Source organism: Aotus nancymaae, unplaced genomic scaffold (genome assembly GCF_030222135.1).
Source record: "Aotus nancymaae isolate 86718 unplaced genomic scaffold, 86718_ANA_hifiasm-v0.15.2.pri h1tg000029l, whole genome shotgun sequence".
NCBI lineage: Eukaryota > Metazoa > Chordata > Mammalia > Primates > Aotidae > Aotus > Aotus nancymaae.
The window spans coordinates 95,033,779-95,040,654 of NW_026988442.1; the positions used below are offsets into that span (position 1 = coordinate 95,033,779).

Genomic DNA, 6,876 nt, shown 5'->3' on the forward strand with positions numbered 1-6,876 from the left:
TCAAAAAAAAATTGGCCCAGAAATGCCTTTACACTCTAGGGAATCTTGCATCTGTAGCCAGGGGCACTGCAGCCCATGTTCCAGTGGCAGGGATGAGGGGCATGGGGTTCCAGTGCAGGGCAAGGTATGGGCCAAGCCTGGGTGGAGCTGGGTCTCACTGCTCCCTTTATGGCCCAGAAGATGTCTACTTGAGAATTTCTCTGAAGGGTCTTGGAATGCACAGGCTCAGTCCCTGCATCCTCTCACTCGCAGGGACAGGAATCCTGCGCAGGGCAGTGACTGTGTCCTCCTCATCATTCCCCATCCAGTACTCAGTTTGGCATCCATCTGCCAAACACGCCTCTGCACTGGAATTCAGTTCGAACGTGGAAAGGACCCCTTCTCAGATGTCCAGGCTGTGGGCTCCACGCTGAGCTGGGGAATGCCCAGCTCTCATGCAGTCAAAGGTGACGACAGTGGGCTCCTGATGACAGGGAGGGTCTCCTCCCCTCAGCCCCGGCTGCTCTGACTGTGCCCAGCACATCATTTGTGTGGCCTGTTCTGCACCCGTGTTGTCAGTGGGCCCTGCTGGGCACCCCTCTAGGGCCTGGATGTTGACCTTACTGTCCAGGCGTCCCCAGGGCCACACAGTGCCTGACCTGTTCTCCTGTGCTCAGGGAATCCTACTGGATGGGCCATGAGCTCAGGCAGTGAACAACCCTGCAAGGCAGACCAGGGCAGCAAGCGCTGCGTCCTCCGCGGCTCTGCGTCCCTGGACCTGCAGTACCTGCTGCGGTGGCTGCTGGGCACATGGCACGCTTGCTTCCATTTAGGTGAATGAAAATGACATGAAATGGAATGGTGCATGCCGGGAAGGCGAGATTCCGTCTTTGAACAGCCCGGAGGAGTAGCCTTTCCCCTCCTAAGTGCCGCCGCTCCGCAGTCCAGATCTTTGAAAATCAAACCGAAATTGAGAGACTAACGAGAACGGTTCCTTTTCAGTCCTAGCAGATTTCTTCCGTGGAAAGTACCCGGCAGTCTTCCGTTTCCGGTTTCCGGTTTCCGGTTTCCGGTTGCCGTGGCGGTTATGGCGGCCCTGAGCGGCGCGCAGATCCCCGACGGGGAGTTCACCGCGGTCGTGTACCGGCTCATCCGCGATGCCCGCTACGCCGAGGCGGTGCAGCTGCCGGGCCGAGAGCCGCAGCGGAGCCCGCGGAGTCGCGCCGGCCTGTCGTCGCTGGGCTGCTGCTGCTGCCGCCTGCGGGAGTTCGGGCTGGCGGCCGAGCGCTACGAGCAGCGGGGCCGGCTGCACCCGGAACTGGAGCAGTACCGCCTGTACCAGGCCCAGGCCCTGTACAAGGCCTGCCTTTATCCGGAGGCCACCCGGGTCGCCTGCCTTCTCATGGATAACCCCGCCTACCACAGCTGGGTCCTCCGCCTGCAAGCTGCCATCAAATACAGCGGGGGCCATCTGCCGGGGTCCGGGAGCCTGGTGGAGCAGCTGCTGAGTGGGGAAGGGGGAGAAGGTAGTGGGGTCGAGAATGAGACCGATGGCCAGGTCAGCCTGGGTTGTTTGCTCTACAAGGAGGGACAGTATGAAGCTGCGTGCTTCAGGTTTTTTGCGGCCCTGCAGGCCTCGGGCTACCAACCTGACCTTTCCTACAACCTGGCTTTGGCTTATTACAGCAGCCGGCAGTATACCTCGGCGCTGAAGCACATCACTGAGATTATTGAGCGTGGTATCCGCCAGCACCCTGAGCTAGGTGTGGGCATGACCACTGAGGGCATTGATGTTCGCAGTGTTGGCAACACCTTAGTCCTCCACCAGACCGCTTTGGTGGAAGCCTTCAACCTTAAGGCAGCCATAGAATACCAATTGAGAAACTATCAGGCAGCCCAAAAAGCCCTCACTGACATGCCACCCAGGGCAGAGGAAGAGTTGGACCCTGTGACTCTACACAACCGGGCACTAATGAACATGGATGCCAGGCCTACAGAAGGGTTTGAAAAGCTACAGTTTTTGCTCCAGCAGAATTCCTTTCCCCCGGAGACTTTTGGCAACCTATTACTGCTCTACTGTAAATATGAGTATTTTTCACCTTGCAGCAGATGCCCTGGCAGAAAATGCCCATTTGACTTACAGGTTCCTCACACCCTATCTCTATGACTTCTTGGATGCCATGATCACTTGCCTGACAGCTCCTGAAGAGGCTCTCCTTAAGCTTGCTGGGCTAGCAGGGATGCTGACTGAGCAGCTTCAGAGACTCACTAAGCAAGTACAGGACGATAAAGATGATGAAGCTATCAAAAAGGCAGTGAATGAATATGATGAAACCCTGGAGAAGTATATTCCCGTGTTGATGGCTCAGGCAAAAATCTACTGGAACCTTGAAAATTATGCAATGGTGGAGAAGATCTTCCGCAAATCTGTGGAATTCTGTAATGACCATGATGTGTGGAAGCTGAATGTGGCTCACGTTCTGTTCATGCAGGAAAACAAATACGAAGAAGCCATTGGTTTCTATGAACTCATAGTTAAGAAGCATTATGATAACATCCTGAGTGTCAGTGCTATTGTACTGGCTAATCTCTGTGTTTCCTATATTATGACAAGTCAAAATGAAGAAGCAGAGGAGTTGATGAGGAAGATCGAAAAGGAGGAAGAGCAGCTCTCTTATCATGACCCAGATAAGAAAATGTACCATCTCTGCATTGTGAATTTGGTGATAGGAACTCTTTATTGCGCCAAAGGGAACTATGAGTTTGGTATTTCTCGAGTTATCAAAAGTTTGGAGCCTTATAATAAAAAGCTGGGAACAGATACCTGGTATTATGCCAAAAGATGCTTCCTGTCCTTGTTAGAAAGCATGTCAAAACACATGATAGTCATTCATGACAGTGTTATTCAAGAATGTGTCCAGTTTCTAGGACACTGTGAACTTCATGGCACAAACATACCTGCTGTTATTGAGGAACCCCTGGAAGAAGAAAGAATGCATGTTGGGAAGAATACAGTCACAGATGAGTCCAGACAATTGAAAGCTTTAATTTATGAGATTATAGGATGGAATAAGTAGTTCTGGCTGATAGTGGCTTTTTTCAAAATGGCTTTCTTACCTATCACACTTTTTAATCTGTACTTAGCCTTGGCATCTTTATATTTGTTTTATTTTGAACTTTATACACTTTAAATGATAATAACAAGTAGTATGTTTGAACGACTTTTTCCTTTAATTCAGAAGAGTAGGGACTATGCAGTGTAAGCTGAATCACTTCTGCTTTCTTCCTACTAGTGACAACCATCTGGTCTTGCCCTCAAGCAACAGTTGCAAGAGTGACATCTTTGTTTAAGCAGGTAACCCCAAATAGAGTTGATGTTTCAGCTTTGAGCTGTGCAAAGGGTATGTCATGGACCAAAGCTCTATCAGTATGTGTATGTTTGCATTTGGTCACTGGTATGTAGATGACTGCTAGCCTATGGCTGGACCACTTCTCAATCAGTAAATAAAGCCATGTCTATTTTGCCATCTCAGGGTAGACTGTGCTGTCTAATAAATCTAATTCTTAACTCTATTTCTCCAGTTTTTCAGTCCTTTTAACTTTCTGGATCGCAACAAAGTTCTACTTTAGACCTTCTCTAAGTCCTTTTTAGAAGTACAAGTATAATGGGAATTTCTTTTCTTGGTTCTTTTCAGGTTATGAGATTTGGTCGATGACTTAATTTTTTTTTTTTTTTGTAATTTGGTTGATTGGTTGCTTAAGTTTTATAACAAACATTTTCTTCATTTTCTATTTTTGATTTTACAGAAGTAATTTTGCCTCCTTGTGTATACTGACATGTTAAGTGTAGAAGCTTATTCATATTTTCAGTCTTTTTGAAAACTGAAATTTTTTTTACTTTTTAATTTTATTAGGAAAAAATAAGCACTGAAGTGAGAATGAGAAGACTAAAGTATGAGTTCCATACCTTCTAATTTTACACTTTCAGAAATTCCTTTATTCGTTGGGGTTTCACAGTCATTTGAACTATCAGAAGCCTTTACAATTACTTTTGGCTGTAACATCTTATTTTGTAGAAGCCATATAGAAAAAAGTTTGCCTTTCTGTTTTTATGACCTGGATATATAAACAAATCAGCTAGGAAATATATAATTGTGTTTTATATTAATGTTTGCTAGGATTTTGGCTTACTGTACATGTTAACCCCTGCTGTAAATGATTGTTATCTTATTCTTGGATGTTATACTGATTATTAATAAAACATTTGGATTTTTGCCTTAAAAAAAAAAAAAGAAAATGAAATGGAATGAAACATTCAACCCCTCAGTCACTCCAGCTCCATGGCACCTGCTCAACAGTGCCAGAGCCCGGTGGCTGCTGGGCTGGACCTTCTCCCAGCAGCTGCTCTGTCCCTGCTCGGGGCACTGCCCTTCACTTCATCCTTGGACTCAGAAGCAGAGAGAGGCCTCGTGCGATGTATCCTTTCTGTCTCCTTTTAACTCTCTCTTTTCCTCATTCATGAGTGCCTCTTGCTGGTCTTCCCCAGCCCCCTTCCCCTCTTTTCTGATTCTCCCCTGAGGACCTGGCCTCCCCCAGGCAGCGGGCATGACTGGGTCTTCACTGTCTGTGACTTCTCTCCCTGCCCCTCACCCGCTTCCTCAGCATCGCCCTGGTTTCTGAACTCTGGCTGCACCACTGAATGGTGTTGAGTGGCCCCGTGTGCCAGGCTGGAAGCCAGGCTGGGGCCGAAGAGCTGGGACCCTGTGGGTGGAGGGGGACCAGTGTTCAGTGAAGTCTGGCTCTAGCCTGGTGCCCGCCGGGGGTCCCCTGCAGTGAAGGGCTGTGGACAGGCACAGTGTCCTCTTCCCCCAGCTATCAGGTCAGCTCCAGCAGGAGTCTGGCTCCAGAAATCCTCCTGTCACAACTCAAGAGAAGGGATTAAGGATGTTTCTGAGGGTGGCAAGGAAGAGGAACAGGGCCGCGGGTGTGGCTCAGGAAAGATGAAGATGGGAAGGCAAAGACGTCCACTCATCCCCGAGACTCCCCCTGTGTTCTTTTTGGCATTTTGGGAAAACTGACAAAGCCTATAGAGAGCGCTGGACAGGCTGGTGTCTCGTGTGGCCGTCGGAGGGGAGGAGGCAAGAGAATGGCAAAGGTTGGTGCAGGCCAGGGAGGCCTGCCCTGAACACATCTGCAGGGAGAGAAGCCTATCCCGGCGACGCCAAGCCCGTCGAGGGCTCCTCACTGGGAGGGGCTGCAGGAGGATGCCCCTCCCACCAACACCCCACTTCCCAGCCAAGCCTGCCTAGGGCCCCTCACCCGGAGGGGCTGTGGGTGCCTGTAGCTGCTCCACTGTGCTCTTTGTGAAGAAACCCCTCGCCTGCAGGACCATCCCACCCTCCCAATCCCTCAAAGTCGAGAGGACGCAACCCCACTCAAGCACTGGGCGTGGTTAGACATTGTCAGGGCTGGCCCTCCTGTCAGGACTCCATCCTTGTGAGCAGGGAGGCTTACCTGGCTCACTTTGCCTCCCTGTGGGCCCACGTGATCGAGGCCACGTGCAGCTGCTCTCCCCACTTGCCTTGGGAGCCTCAGCCGAAGATGTGGGAAGGAAGTGGTCAATGCATTTGTTTCTGTGAAAACCCTCTTTTGAGGCTGCCTTGGCTGACTGCGTCCCCGGCCAAGTGTCCCTGCTCCTTCTGGGCACCCTCTCCCCACGGTTCCCACTCCACTGGTCTCTTGGGACCTCTGCTGGCAAGAGCTCTGCTTCTGCTGCCTGTGCCAGGCCCCTGCCCTTGGCTTTTCCAGTCCCTTCTGCCCAAACATACCTGGGTGATTAGTACTTTTGTAAACAAATGCTCTACAAATTCTCCCAACTAAAGTGGACCAGCTCCAAAGTCCACACTGTGACATACATTATCTTTTTTTTTTTGAGATGGATCTTGCTCTGTAGCCCAGGCTGGAGTGCAGTGGGCGCGATCTCGGCTCACTGCAACCTCCGCCTCCCAGGTCCAGTTCAAGCAATTCTCCTACCTCAGCCTCCCAAGTAGCTGGGATTACAGGCATGAGCCAGCATGAGCCAGCATGCCCAGCTAATTTTTTGTATGTTTTTAATAGAGACGGGATTTCACCACATTGGCCAGTCTGGTCTTGAACTCCTGACCTTGTGATTCGCCTGCCTCGGCCTCTCAAAGTGCTAGGATTACAGGCGTGAGCCACCACACCTGACCAACATCCATATCTTTAAAGTAATGACTGGCTTCCTCTTTCATCTGTATTTACCCTGTTCACCCGATCTAATGTGGTATTTAATTCAATTATTACATTTTTTTTTGAGACGGAGTCTTGCTCCATCACCCAGGTTAGAGTATGGTGGCAATATCTCAGCTCTCTGCAACCCCCACCTCCCTGGTTCAGGCAATTCTGTCTCAGCCTCCAAATAGCTGGGACTATGAGTGCCTGCCACCATGCCTGGATAATTTTTGTATTTTTAGTAGAGATGGGATTTCGCCTTGTTGGTCAGGCTGGTCTCGAACTCCCGACCTCAGGTGATCCACCCGCCTCAGCCTCCCAAAGTGCTGGGGTTACAGGTGTAAGCCACCGTGTCCGGCCTGATTACATTTTTCCTGTGTAATATTTTGACTTGGTTCTTTTCTGTAGTTTCTTTGTCTTGGGTCTTATTGCTAATAATATTTTTCTGTATGTAAAAAGGTATTTATTGTGTTTATTAAATATGTTTATTGTGTTTATTAAATATGTCCATTACTACACTTCCAGTAGTGGGCGCTGTGCAGCCTGCTATGTTGTGGTGGTGATCGGGTTCCCAGAATGGGCAGCTGCTCCAGGGCACGTGCGTGCATTCCCTGGGCTTCGCAGCTCCTGGTGGCCCTGTCTTCA

General features: G+C 49.8%; 1 pseudogene; it reads left to right on the forward strand.

Moving 5' to 3' along the window:
• The first annotated feature begins 1,066 nt into the window (after window positions 1-1,066).
• Window positions 1,067-4,327, forward strand: LOC105704784 (intraflagellar transport protein 70A-like; annotated as a pseudogene).
• The last annotated feature ends 2,549 nt before the right edge of the window (window positions 4,328-6,876 follow it).